At 49.5% G+C, this 14,867-nt stretch overlaps 1 long non-coding RNA gene across 2 annotated transcripts in view; it reads left to right on the top strand.

Moving 5' to 3' along the window:
* LOC108535267 (uncharacterized) overlaps positions 1–14,867 on the top strand; it is a 52,053-nt gene that overhangs the window by 16,884 nt on the left and 20,302 nt on the right. Inside the window, exons 4-6 of one of the 2 annotated variants that reach the window (XR_001887176.1) lie at positions 5,397–5,661; positions 7,380–7,475; positions 7,734–7,894. The exons of the other annotated variant lie outside the window; for it this stretch is intronic. This is a non-coding gene — a long non-coding RNA (uncharacterized LOC108535267). Of the gene's footprint in view, positions 1–5,396; positions 5,662–7,379; positions 7,476–7,733; positions 7,895–14,867 lie in introns of those variants that run through there. 2 annotated transcript variants of the gene reach the window in all.

Genomic DNA, 14,867 nt, shown 5'->3' with positions numbered 1-14,867 from the left:
CCCCCACCCCAGTATTTCATTTCTGATGTCAGTTTCTGGAGCCCATTGTGTGTGCAGCTCTTGGCCTTTGGCAGCCTTCATGGCAAGTGGGGCACTCATGACAGATCCCCCCAATGGAGCTGGCATGAGGGGCTGTCTGTTCTGGGGCCAAATACCCTCCTGACCCCTAAACACCCACAGCAAGAAGGGCCATCTTTCACTTCCGGTTTGCCATTCTTCCTTGTCCCAGCCCTAGGAATTCTACAGCAGCCCTGACCCTGTTGTAAACTTCAGTCCCCAAGAGATATGAAAACTTTCTGAAAGGCTGGGGGAAGGGCAGAATTCACTCCTCCCCCATGCCCAGGATGGACAAAATGACTGTGATTGGCTCAGATGTAGTCATGTGATCCCAGCCTGGCCAATGGGAGGATGGCCTGGGACTTTTGCTGCCCTGCAGGGATGGAGCTTCCCCCCTCCCCACCTCTACCTTCTTTGGGCTGCCTGAATGGCAGCTGCAAGCCTGGAGCTGCTGGGAGTAGGTTGTGGGGGATGTTGCCCCAAAGTGGGCAGAGACAGACCTCCAGAGGCAATTTGGAGGCTAAATCCACCTGTGCCCTTGTTGCATTCTTCAGACATGAGTCAATAAGGGCCTCTTTTTCTTTGAGATAAGTCTTGCTCTGTCATCCATCCTGGAGTGTAGTGGTACAATCACAGCTGACTGCAGCCTCGACCTCCTGGGCTCAAGGGATCCTCCTACCTCAGTCTCATGAGTAGCTAGGACCACAGACATGTGCACCATGCCAGCCACCATGCCTGGCTAGATGGGATCTCACTATGTTGTCAACCCCTGGCCTCAGGTGATCCTCCTGTCTCAGTCTCCTGAAGTGCTGGGATTATAGATATGAACAACCACACCCAACCGTCTTGTTGTTGTTGTTGAGACAGAGTATTGCTCGATCATAGTTCACTGCAACCTTGATCTCCTGGGCTCAAGCAATCCTCCTGCCTCAGCCTCCTGAGTAGCTGGGGCTACAGGTGCGTGCCATGGCACCTGGATTTTTTTTTTTTTATAGAGATAGGGTCTTGCTGTATTTCCCAGATTAGTCTTGAACTCCTGGGCTCAAGTGATCCTCCATCCTCAGCATTACATGCACAAAACACTACACTGGACCTAATGTCATCTGTTGAAGAGCAAACGTTTTTTAATTTGATGATCTCCAACTTATCTATTTTTTCTTTTGTTGCTTGTGTTTGATGTCATATCTAAAAACCCATTGCCTAATCCAAGGTCTATGCCTATTTTCTTCTAAGAGTTTTACAGTTTTTGCCCTTACATTTAGGTCTTTGATTAACATATTAGACCATTCCTACATTGCTTTACAGGAATACCTGAGACCGTAATTTATAAGAAAACAAGTTTAATTGGCTCACAGTTCTGTAGGTTTTACAGGAAGCATAGCAGCATCTGCTTCTGGGGACACCCCAGGAAGCTTCCAATCATGGTGGAAGGAGAAAGGGGAGCAAGCACATCACATGGAGAGAATAGGAGCAGAGGGAAGGAGGGAGGGGGGAGGATGTGTCACACACTTTTAAATGACCAGCTCTCACAAGAACTCACTGTCACAAACACAGTACCCAGCCATGAGGGACCAATTAGGAGGTGTTTGGGACCCATGACCCAAACACTTCCCACCAGGCTTCCCTCCAACACTGGACATTACAATTCAACATGAGATTTGAGCAGGGACAAATATCCAAACTGTATCATTCGGCCCCGACCGCTCCCAAATCCAAATCTCATGTCCTTCTCACATTGCAAAATACAAACATGCTTTCCCTTATACTTCCTCAAAGTGTTAATTCACTACAGCTTTTTTTTTTTTTTTTTTTTTTTTTTTTTTTTTTTTTTTTTACTGAGATAGAGTCTCATATTGTCACCCAGGCTGGAGTGCAATGGCACGATCTCAGCTCACTGTAGGCTCCACCTCCTGGGTTCACGCCATTCTCCTGCCTCAGCCTCCCAAGTAGCTGGGACTACAGATGCCTGGCTAATTTTTTGTATTTTTAGTAGAAATGGGGTTTCACCATGTTAGCCAGGATGGTCTTGATCTCCTGACCTCGTGATCCACCTGCCTCGGCTTCCCAAAGTGCTGGGATTACAGGCATGAGCCACCGTTCCTGGCCTCAGTCAGTCACTTCTTGAATGCTTTGCTGCTTAGAAACTTCTTCCAGCAGATACTCTAAATCATCACTATGAAGTTCAAACTACCATGGATCCCTGGGGCATGAACAGAATACAGCCAAGTTTTTTGGTAAGGCGTAACAATGGTGACCTTTGCCCCAGTTCTCAATAAGTTCCTCATTTCCTTCTCAGACCTTGGCAGCCTGGACTTCATTGTTCTTACCATTATCAACATTTTGGTCACAACCATTTAACTTGTTTCTAAGAGGTTTCAAAGCTTCCTTCATCTTCCTGTCTTCTTCTGAGCCCTCCAAACTCTACCAACCTCTGTCTGTTACCCAGTTCCAAAGTTACTTCCACATTTTCGGGTATCTTTATAACAGTGTTCCACTCCTTGGCAACAATTTTCTGTATTAGGCTGTTCTTGCATTACTATAAAGAAATACCTGAGACTGGCTGGGCGCTGTGGCTCACGCCTGTAATCCCAGCACTTTGGGAGGCCAAGGCAGGTGGATCACGAGGTCAGGAGATTGAGATCATCCTGGCTAACATGGTGAAACCCTGTCTCTACTAAAATACAAAAAATTAGCCAGGCGTGGTGGCAGGTGCCTGTAGTCCCAGCTACTTGGGAGGCTGAGGCAGGAGAATGGCATGAACCCAGGAGGTGGAGCTTGCAGTGAGCTGAGATTGCACCACTACACTCCCCGCTGGGCAATAGAGCGAGACTCTGTATCAAAAAGAAAATAAATAAATAAATACCTGAGACTGTGTGATTTTTTTTTTTTCTTTTTTTTTTTTTTTTTTTTTTGAGACAGAGTCTTGCCCTGTCACCCAGGCTGGAGTGCAGTGGCATACCAGACTGGAGCACCAAGCCTAAGAGATCCACCCCCATGGACCCAAACACCTCCAGTGAGGTCCCCACTCCAATGCTGGGGTTTAGCAAGTACAACGTGAGATTTGGACAGGGTACAAATATACAAGCTATATCAATTAGTTTTGTGTTATTTTTTTTTTTTTTTTTTTTGTTGACGGATTCTTGCTCTGTCGCCCAGGCTGGAGTGCAGTGGCCGGATCTCAGCTCACGGCAAGCTCCGCCTCCCGGGTTTACGCCATTCTCCTGCCTCAGCCTCCCGAGTAGCTGGGACTACAGGCACCCGCCACCTCGCCCGGCTAGTTTTTTGTATTTTTTAGTAGAGACGGGGTTTCACCGTGTTAGCCAGGATGGTCTTGAACTCCTGACCTCGTGATCCGCCCGTCTCGGCCTCCCAAAGTGCTGGGATTACAGGCTTGAGCCACCGCGCCCGGCCCGTGTTAATTTTTGTATATAGCGTGAGGTAGTATTCAACTTCATTCTCACGCATGTTGATATTCAGTTTTCTCGGCACCATTTGTTGAAAAGACTGTTTCAACAAATTTCCCATTGAATGTGCCTGGTACCCCTGTCAAAAACTAGTTGCCCATAAATGTGAGAGTTTCTTTCTGGTCTCTCTGTTCTATTCCATTGATGTATATGTCTATCCTTACTCTAGCACCACACTGTCCTGATTACTGTAGCTTTGTAGTGAGTTCTGATATTGGAAAGTATGAGTTCTGTAATTTTGTTCTTCTTTTTCAAGATTGCTTTGTTTATTCTGGATTACTTGCCTTTCCGTATGAATTTAAGGACAGTTTGTCAATTTCTGCAAAGAAGGTAATTGGGAATTTGATAAGGATTGTGCTGAATCTGCCATACCAGTGGCATCAGGGAAATGCAAATAAAAACCAATTTGGGCAGTAATGTCATCTTAAAAATATTCAGGCTTCTAATCCATGAACATAGGATGTTTTCCATTTCTTCAGGTCTTTAAAAAAATTTTCAACAATGTATTGTAGTCTTCAGAATATGTGTTTTGCACTTATTTTGTTAAGTTGACTCCTAAGTATTATGGAATTTTTCTCTTCATCTCACTTTTGGTTTGCTGGTTGCTGCTGTATAGAAACACAATTGATTTTCATATATTGATCTTATACCCTGCAGCCCTGTTGTACTCATTTGTTAGCTCTAATAGTTACTATTTATTTATTTATTTTGGGACAGGGTCTGGCTCTGTTACCCAGGCTGGAGTGCAGTAGTGTGATCACAGTTCACTGCAACCTTGAGCTCCTAGGCTCAGGTGATTCTCCTATCTCAGCCTCCCAAGTAGCTGGGACTATAGGCGTGTGCTACCATGCCTGGGTAATTTTTTATTTTTTTTTTTGTAGAGCCGGTGTCTTGCTATGTTGCCCAGGATAGTTTTGAACTCCTAGGCTCAAGAAATCCTCACACCTCAACCTCCCAAAGTGCTAGTTCTAATATTTTTTCAGTGGCTTCCTTAGGATTTTCTATGTACAAGGTTATGTCATCTGCAAATAGAGATGACTTTACTTCTTCCTTTTCTTTTCTTTCTTTTTGAAATGGAGTTTCACTCTTGGTGTCTTGTTGCCCAGGCTGGAGTACAGTGGCGTGATCTTGACTCACTGCAACCTCTGCCTCCAGGGTTCAAGTGATTCTCCTGCCTCAGCCTCCTGAGTAGCTGGGATTACAGGCATGCACCACCATGCCCGGCTAATTTTGTATTTTTAGTAAAGATGAGGTTTCTCCATGTTGGTCAGGCTGGTCTCGAACTCCTGACCTTGGGTGATCTGCCCGCCTTGGTCTCCCAAAGTGCTGGGATTACAGGCGTGAGCACTGTGCCCAGCCTACTTCTTCCTTTTCAATATAGATGGCTTTATTGTGTCTTCTTGCTTAATTGCCAAGTCCCTCTCTTTTTATAGATGGGGCTCAGAGAAGAAAAGTGACTTTCTGGGTTGCTCAGTTGGGGACTGGTAGTTGGGACTGATGTGCCATTGAGTAGAGGCAACTGCTACCTCCCTGGCCATTCCTTCCCCACCTAGGTTATTGCCTCTTGCTCCTGGGCCTCTCACTGGGGTCCTGGAACTCAGCACAACAGCACATGTAAGGCCTTGTGTGGCTATGGGGATGGGGAGGGCCCAGCATGCTCCAGCGTTTCCAGGAAAGCCTGTAAGGATCCTGTCTCCCCATAGCAGGACTCCCTGGAGTCTTCCTGACCTTGATGGCCTCCTGTGGTGAGAGGCTGGCTCTTATGAGCACATGGTAGGCTAGGTCTTCATCAGCTTTACAGGCACGAGCTACCGCACCTCACCAAGACTGCATCATTTATAAGGAAAGAAGTTTAATTAACTCATGGTTCTGCAGGCTTTACAGGAAGCATAGTGGCATCTGCTTCTTGGGAGGCCTCAGGACGTTTCCAGTCATAGTGACAAAAGAATTGGGAGGAGACGCATCGCATGTGAGAACGGGAGCAAGGCTGGTATGCAACATACTTTTAAATGACCAGATTTCATCAGATGGCAAAACCAGGTGCCCCCCCAGATGCCACTCCACAGGATGGAGCTCCCTGGAGTGCTGGTTACTTCTGTGCCCGAGTCAGTGGGCTGTCTCTCCTGGAAGCCAAATCAGGGTAAGAAGTTGACTTGACCCTGATCCCAGGCAGGTAGGGACCGGCAGGTGCATGGGGCAGCCTGATGCACTCTCCCCTCAGGGCATCCAATGGCAGTAGAGTCCAGCCAGGCACCCGCCTGCCTTCCCAGGAGTCCCTCTTCTGGGGCTCTGTAGATACCCCTCACTCTGGGAGGTACATGATGAGGGAAACCAGGCTGGGGTTGCCCTCATGGAGCATCCAGTTGAGAGAGGGAAGGAGAGGTAAACCAGATACTCACCTGGCTGACTAATGATGGGCAGCCAAGCAAGCACATAGAAGACAAGGAGAGGGTGCGTGAGGCCTGACCCTACAGGGACCCCAAGGAAGTGACAGCTGAGCCCCAAATTGAAGAATGCATGGAGGTTAATGAGGCAAAGACAGGAAACTGCATGGCAAAGGTCCTGTGGCACAAGGAAAGATGGCACCTCTGGGGAGCTAGAAGGAGACCAGAGTGGCTGGAGGGGCAGGGATGCAGGTGGCGTAGGGTGAGATGAGGCTGGGAGGGTTAAAGTGGGGGCACGGATATGCGTGGGGCAAGGAGAGACTGGGCAAGAGGCAATGGGGAGCTTCAAAGGGTTTGAGTGAGGCCCCTTATGTCTGAAGACCAGGCAGGGACATCTCTGCAGAATGCATCCCAGAGCAGGCCCAGTCCCCAAGAAGAGCTCAAGCAGAACACTTTGTCTTTTTTTCTTTTTTCTTTTTTTTTTTTTTTCTGAGACAGGATCTCATTCTGTAGCCCAGGCTGGAGTGTAGGGGTGTGGTCACGGCTCATTGCAGCATCGACCTCCTGGGCTCAAGCAATCCTCCTGCCTCAGTCGTCTGAGTAGCTGAGACTGCAGACATGTGCAACCATGCCCAACTGATTTATTTATTTTTTTGAGATGGAGGTTCACTTTTGTCGCCCAGGCTGGAGTGCAGTGGTGCGATGTCGGCTCTCTGCAACCTCCACCTCCCGGGTTCAAGTCATTCTCCTGCCTCAACCTGCCATGTAGCTGGAATTACAGGCGCCCACCACCATGCCCCACTGATGTTTTTATTTTTGTAGAGACGGGGTCTCACTATGTTGCCCAGGCTGGTCTTGAACTCCTCGGCCTCCCAAAGTGCTGAGATTACAGGTGTGAGCCACCACGCCTGGCCTCGTTATCTTAATGATTAGAACATTGCCAAGTCCACAGAGGCTCAAACACGGTTGGTTTATCACTCTGGTAGTGAGTCTGTGGTTCAAAGGCAGCATTAGCCTCTTGAATTATTTATAAGCTAAATGTGGAAACATGAAGAATTTAAATAACAGTGTAAGGTTATTTGTAATTATGTCCAGAAATAAAGGTTACAGGCAAGAACTTCTAGAGAACAAAGAGAAAGAGAAAAGTAATGTGAGAGAGATATTTGGATAAAGGTCTTTTGGGGTGTAAAAGACAAAAACCCAGTCCTAAGAAAATAGGGTTGAACTGATGTTCAGCTACACACGCATCTATCCATGCATCCAGTCACACATCTACTCATTTGTCCATGAATTCGCTTATCCTTCTATTCATGCATGTATCCATCTATCCACCTACCCACCTATCTGTTCATTCACCCATCCATCTGCCCATCTATCCATCCATCCATCCATGCATCCATCCATCCATCCATCCATTTCTATTATTAATTCATATATTTATGCTTTGTGTTGGGTCTGGAAACACAATGAAAAGCTGAACACAGCAGGGCTCTCCCTCGCGGAGCCGGCAGAGATCAACTGCGGCCGGTGGCAGACACCAACGTACACCCAAGCGTGTGCTTAAGACGGGGTAAGGCTTCTTGATGGGCAGGTGCAGGCTGCAGGGAGGTGGGAGGAGCAGGATGGGGGCGCTGCTCCCTCTAGGAAGATGAGAAGACCTCCCAAGGAAGGAGCGGATGTGATCCCAGCAGATGCAGACCCTCCCCACACTGGCCTGTCCACTCCTCCTCCTCCTCCATCTGGGGCCTTTGCTCAGCCCATGGTCCTGTCTGGAAAGCCACCTCCCCTCTACCTGGCTGATTTCTGCCCGTACTCCCACCTCTTCCAGGAAGCACTCCCTGATTGGTATCCGCAGTGACCTGAGTTTCTCAGAAATGCTAGGAACATTCACTGTTTGGACGAGGAAAGCAATATTTTTTTTTCCTTCACATGCACTGGATGACTTCACTGTGTTTACTGTCTTTGGTTTTGTTCTGAAGTGGTTGTAAAAGTTGGGCCTGAGATCATTCCTTGGTTACTGTTTGTGCGCCTGGCTGAGTCCAAGTCCTTACAGGCAGCCCCTCCTGCCTCCCATGAATCTCCCACTCCCCCATTCCCGCCTCCCCCAACACCTAACTCTTCCTCCTTTCCCGAGGGCCCCTCCCACCTCCCTCTCCTTTTCCCTACCCCCCCATCTCCCTCCTCCCCTTCCCATTCCCCCCATCTCTTGTCTCCTTCCTTCCAGATGGCTCCTCCCCTGGCCCCCTGGGCTCCCTTCCCTTCTGCTGAGTCCTCTCCTGGGAGCTTCAGCTTTCCCCTCTCTTCAGAGCCATCCCTAGTAGCCCCCCGGTATCCTGCAATTTTGCCCACTCTAAATCCCCCTCCTGTAACCCCCTATCCCCGGCAAGCTCACCTCCCCTTTTCTGCAAACTCCACAGAGGAACCACCCCCGTGATCACTGCCGTTCTGCCACAAGCTGATGCTGTTGTGGTCAAGGTCACCCATGACCTCCTAGAGATTAAGTCCCTTAAGCTGTCCTCTGGGGTGGGGAGGGGCAGCTCGGCCGCAGTCCCCCCTTCTACTGCTGCTGGGCTCCCCAACATCCCCTGGTTTCTTCTCTCTGCTGGCCCCACTTCTGGTCTCCCTTGGGTTCCTCCTGGAACTCAGCGCCCAGTCCTGGCCTGGCCATGTGCATCCTCACTGCGTGGGGGCTTCTCCCTGAGCTGCAGCCCCTACGGCTCCCGGACTGCTGGTTCCCATCCACCCGGGGCTGTGCGCAAAAGACTGCTGTTCTGATGCCAGGAATGCAGATGTGTCTCCACCTGCCCCAGTGGCATTGGTCCCCACCACCAGTGCTCAGGCAAAGGCCCTGGAGCTCTCCACGACCCCGTCTTTCTTTCACAGCCGGGGCCAGGAAATCTCAATGCCCTGACTTTCTACACCTATGCAGAATCCAATAACACCTAACCTGCAGCCACCCGGGCCCTGCCGCGGTCACCTTGCTTGTGTTACAGGAGGAGCCTCCGCCTGGCCCTCCTCTGCCCTGGCCCCTCACCTGGTGCACACAAGGCCGGGGGGATCCCTTCTGAAGCGTGGAGAGGCCTGGGGATCTGCCCAACCGCCCACCTCCCTGCTCCTCACCCTTGAGGTGCCACTCGGGTCCCCCTGCTGTCCCCTGAGGCCACTCCTGCCTTGGTGCCCTCTCATCTACTGCCCCTGCCTGGAGACTGTTCCTCCAGATCCCACGTGGCTGGGCCTTAGCCTTCTCTGCTCTGACTTCATCTTGGAGAGGCCACCCAGCACAAACGGCCAGCAGCTCCTTCCTGCCACCCTGAGTCCACCCTGCACTCAACCCATCTTTGTCTCATGTTCTTTCTGGCTCCCCGGCTGGCGTGCCCACCCCATGAGGGTGGCATGTGTCCCCAGCCCCCACAGCAGTCACGGAGGGACACCAGCCCAGGCCTGAGGAGTGAAGGGCTCCGAGGCTGCCCCTGTACAGTGGAGGGGAGAAGGGGCCTAGAGCTGCCCACAGTCACCCTAACTCCCTAGGCCCAGGGGTCATAGACTCACTAGTAGGGATGGCGGTTATGCTGGGGAGCAGGCAGATTTGAGGGGCACAGGCCCTATCCTAGGGGGTGGGGCAGTTGTCACCCCAGGCCATTTTTTTAAAATTAGAAGTAAATTTTAATTTTACGGATAAATACATTGACACTCAGGAAAATGAAGTGGCTTGTCAAGAAGCCCTGGCTCTAAACAGACAGACAGTGCTGTTTTGTGGGAACTCGGCTCCAGAGCTGTTTTTTTCTTTTCTTAAGACGGAGTCTCACTCTTGTCGCCCAGGCTGAGTGTAGTGGTGCGATCTCAGCTCACTGCAACCACCGCCTCCTGGGTTCAAGTGATTTTCCTGACTCAGCCTCCCGAGTAGTTGGGACTACAGGCATGCACCGCCATGCCCAGCTAATTTTTCGTATTTTTAATGGAGACAGGGTTTTACTGTGTTGGCCAGGCTGATCTCGAACTCCTGACCTCAGGTGATCCACCTGCCTTGGCCTCCCAAAGTGCTGGGATTATAGGTGTGAGCCACCGCTTCTGGCTTTCCTGTTTTTCAAGCTGAAAAAAAAAAAAAAAAAGTGCCTGGTTTATTGAGGCAGGACATTCATTTTGCAAACTGTTTCTGAACCCCACACCGCATTTTATAAAATACGAACATTACAATGAACGAACATTACAATGCAGATTCATATGAATTTGGGAAAGGTTTTAATGTATGAGATTACATTCATCAGCCTCTTCATGACTTCTAGCCTCATACAGCCCATTACTCGCTTTGGCTTCTCATGCAAAGAGCAAATGATGTGTTTCAATTATCCTTCATTTTGGGAAACCTGAGGGAAAAGATTTGGGAGCACAAGCACCTTTTGTTGTAGAGCAGGAGGTCTCAATTTCGGGGGCTGTGAGAATCATCTGAACAATCTTTGCAGAATATGCAGGCGGCTGGGTCCCACTGACACCTGCTGGCAGAGCTCCTGAGAGAGGCTGAGGCACACCTGTGTGTACACCTGTGCAGGTGCAGGCACATATGCAAGTCTGTGCATGTGAGCATCTGCTTTACTGTTTAATATTAAATGTTTTTAGGCTGGGTGCTATGGCTCACACCTGTAATCCCAGCACTTTCGGAGGCTGAGGCAGGCAGATCACCAGGTCAGGAGATCGAGACCATCCTGGCTAACATGGTGAGACCCCCGTCTCTACTAAAAATACAAAAAATTAGCCAAGCGCGATGGCAGGTGCCTGTAGTCCCAGCTACTCGGGAGGCTGAGGCAGGAGAATGGTGTGAACCTGGGAGGAAGAGGTTGCAGTGAGCCAAGATCATGCCACTGCATTCCAGCCTGGGTGACAGAGCAAGACTCCATCTCAAAATAAAGAAATAAATAATAAATAAATGTTTTTAAAATTAAAGGAGTGCAGGCTGGGTGCGGTGGCTCACACCTGTAATTCCAGAACTTTGGGAGGCTGAGGTGGGTGGATCACTTGAGGTCAGGAGTTCAAGACCAGCCTGGGCAACATGGTGAAACCCCGTCTCTACTAAAAATACAAAAATTTACTGGGCATAGTGGCAGCCACCTGTAATCCCAGTTACTCAGGAGGTTGAAACAGGAGGATCACTTGAACCCGGGAGGTGGAGGTTGCAGTGAGCCGAGATCGTGCCATTGTACTCCAGCCCAGGTGACAAGAGCGAAACTCCGTCTCAAAAAAATAAAAATAAAAATAAAAGAGTGCATATATCAGTGTGTGTATAAAAGAATGTATATATCACACATGCAACTAAAGAAAAATAAGAAGAAAGTGCACACCCATGGGCCCAACACACCACCCAAGAGGTAGAATAGAACCGACACTCTGAGCCTCAGGAAGCTTTCTCGATGGCTCCCCTAGGGAGAGACTTCATTTAGCTCACCTGCCTTGGTCTCTCATATGGCAGCTCTATGGGCTGCCATAACAAAGTGCCATAGACTGGGTGGCTTGTAAACAACAGGAATTTACTTCTTACGGTTTTGGAGGCTGGAAGTTTGAGATCTGGGTGCCAGCACAGTTGGGTTCTTGTGGGCACCCTCTTCCAGCTTGTACTCTTCTCCGCTTCTCAGTGTCGCCTCACATGGTAGAGAGCAGAGAGGCTCGCTCTCTGGAGACTCTCAAAGGGCGCTAGTCCCTCTTGGCGTCAGCTGATAATGATCACCTCTCAAAGGCCCCACCTCCAGATACCATCACACTGGAGATCAGACTTCAACATAGGAATTGTGGGGACACACAAACATTCCATCCCAACCTCCCCAGATTTATCTATTCTTCCCATGCAAAATGCATTCATTCCATCCCAACAGCTTTGCATGCCTTAGGCTTGCTGCAGGTTCTACTCTAAGGTGTGAGGTCCAAGTCTCATCTAAATATCGTCTCAGTCAGATACAGGTGAGACTCAGGGAACAATTCATACAAGGCAAAACTCCCCTCCAGCTGCAAGGCCTTTTAACCAAACAAGTTATGTGCTTCCAAAATACAATGATGGGGGCTGGGCCTGGTGGCTCATGCCTGTAATCCCAGCACTTTGGGAGGCCAAGGTGGGCAGATCACTTGAGGTCAGGAGTTTGAGACCAGCCTGGGCAACATGGTGGAACCCCGTCTCTACTAAAAATACAAAAATTAGCTGGGCATAGTGGCGGGTGCCGATAATCCCAGCTACTAGGGAGGCTGAGGAGGGACAGATGCTTGAACCCGGGGGGTAGAAGTTGCAGTGAGCCAAGATCATGCCACTGCACTTCAGCCTGGGCGACAGAGCAAGACTCTGTCTCAAGAGCAAACAAACAAACAAAAGTGGTGGGACAGGCATAAGATGGACATTCCCATCCCAAAAGGGAGACATAGGGAAGAAGGAAGCCATGGATCCAAGCAAGTTGAAACCTAGACTTGGAAAACTCCAAAGAAAACTCCAAGGAAAACGCCAAGCCAGAATAGTCCTCTTGGGCGCTGTGCTCCTCCTGCCGGGTGCACTGAGGCGGCAACCCCACCCGTGCAGCTCTGCCAGGCAGAGGTTCCACCCCCAGGGCTCTGCTGGTCAGGGGCAGGCCCCCATGGCTTTGGGCAAAGGTTATCTGGTTTGCTGAAAGGGAGGTGATGGCCCCCTTTTGAAATCGGGGAGGCAGCTCTGATGAGCTCAGATTCCCCTTTGGGGTCTTTCTTCCACTGTCTTGAAGAATGGAGCACGTTTGCATGGAGCAGCTCTGTGGTCCCGACCCGTAAAATCCAAGAAGTCCAATTCCCTCATTCCTTCATTCCTTCCCATCTCCTTTCCCTTCAGTTTAAGCTGCAGTGTTCCCACTGGGTGGCTGATAGAGTCCGAGGTTCACATGCACACAAATCTCCTTTTCCACTGGTTGATGACCACACCCTTAGTCTTCTTGTCAAATATTCTTTCTCATTTGTTGCAAAACTGATGGATAGGCTGACCATTTTCCACATCTGTTTTTTTTTTTTTTTTTTTTTTTGAGACAGTCTCGCTCTGCTGCCCAGGCTGGAGTGCAGTGGCGCGATCTCAGCTCACGGCAAGCTCCGCCTCCTGGGTTCATGCCCTTCTCTGGCCTCAGCCTCCCGAGTAGCTGGGACTACAGGCACCGGCCACCACGCCCGGCTAATTTTTATTTATATATATATATATATATTTATTTTTATAGACAGAGAGTCATGCCCTGTCGCCAGTAGCTATGAGACCAACGTCTCGCCTCACATGCACATCCGCCTTCCGGGTTTACACTTCTCCTGCCTCAGCCTCCCAAGTAGCTGGGACTACAAGGCGGCAGCCACCTCGCCGGCTAGTTTTTTGTATTTCTTCTTAGTCGAGACGGGGTTTCCACCGGTTTAGCCAGGATGGCCTCCAAATCTCCCTGACCATGATGAATACACACCACATACATACAGAGACCCCCAAAGTCTGGGAATACGGCTTGAGCCACCGCACACCGGCCCTAATTTTTTGTATTTTTAGTAGAGACAGGGTTTCACTGTGTTAGCCAGGATGGTCTCGATCTCCTTGTGATCCACCCGCCTCGGCCTCCCGAAGTGCTGGGATTACAGGTGTGAGCCACCGCGCCCAGCCCATTTTCCACATCTTTAAGTTCTAGTTCCTTTTTGCTTAGTAATTCCCTCATCAGTCATTTCTCTCTTCTTACATTTTGCTGTAACAGTCAGGAGGAACCCAGCCAGTCCTTTCACACTGCTTAGCAATCCTCTCAACTCAAACCGCATTTCATCACTGACAAGTTCTCTACCTTTCCCGTAACACTAGAACATGAGCACGATTCAGCCACCTTCTCTGCCTCTTTATAATAAGGATCATCTTTTCTCCATCGTCCAATAACATGTTCCTCATTTCCATCTGAGACCTCATGAGAATGACCCGACTGTCCACATTTCTCCCAACAATCTGGTCATTGATTGCATATTCGCTAAGTAGACAGAGGCTTTCTTTCTGGCCTCCTCTTTCTTTTCTGAGCCCTCACCAGAACCACCATTAAAATCCTTTCATGACAATCTCGGTTTCTTCAAGCATGCACTTCACAACTCTTCCAGCCTCTACCCCGTTACCCAGTTCCAATGCTGCTTCTGCGTTTTTAGGTATCTGTTACAGTGGCAGCCCACTTCTTGGTACCACCTTCTGTGTTAATCAGGATTTTCCAGCGAAATGGTGCCAATAGGAGGTATATACATATACAATCATGTGTCACTTAATGATGGGGCTATGTCCTGAGAAATGTGTCGTTAGGCAACTTTGTCCTTGTGCAAACATCATGGAGTGTGCTTACACAAACCTACACGGTAGAACCTACTACCCGCATAGGCTGTATGGTAGAGCCTATTGCTCCTAGCCTATCAACCTGCACAGCCAGCATGCTGCTGCACTGAGCACTCCAGGCACGTGCTGCGGCTCAAATGCTTGTCCCCTCCAAACCCACACAGAAGCTCGATCCCCCGGTGGTAATATTGAGTGATGTGGCCTTTAAAAGGGGATTGTGTCATGGGGGCTTTGCCCTCAGAATGGATTAATTCATTCATGAATTAGTTAATGAGTTAGTGGATTACTGAGTGATCACAGGAATGGGACTGGTGGCTTAGCAATAAGAAAAGACCTGAGCCAGGTGCGGTGGCTCACACCTGTAATCCCAGCACTTTGGGAGGCCGAGGTGGGCGGATCACGAGGTCAGGAGATCGAGACCATCCTGGCTAACATGGTGAAACCCCATCTCTACTAAAAATACAAAAAATTAGCCAGGTGTGGTGGTGGGTGCCTGTAGTCCCAGCTACTCGACAGGCAGAAGCAGGAGAATGGCGTGAATCTGGGAGACAGAGCTTGCAGTGAGCCGAGATCATGCCGCTGCACTCCAGCCCGGGCAACAGAGTGAGACTCTGTCTCAAAAAAAAAAAAAAAAAAACA

The sequence above is a fragment of the Rhinopithecus bieti genome, unplaced genomic scaffold (genome assembly GCF_001698545.2).
Source record: "Rhinopithecus bieti isolate Rb0 unplaced genomic scaffold, ASM169854v2 scaffold_12573, whole genome shotgun sequence".
Taxonomy (NCBI): domain Eukaryota; kingdom Metazoa; phylum Chordata; class Mammalia; order Primates; family Cercopithecidae; genus Rhinopithecus; species Rhinopithecus bieti.
Note: the sequence above shows the minus strand (reverse complement) of the source record. Positions and strands in the feature narration are given on the sequence as shown.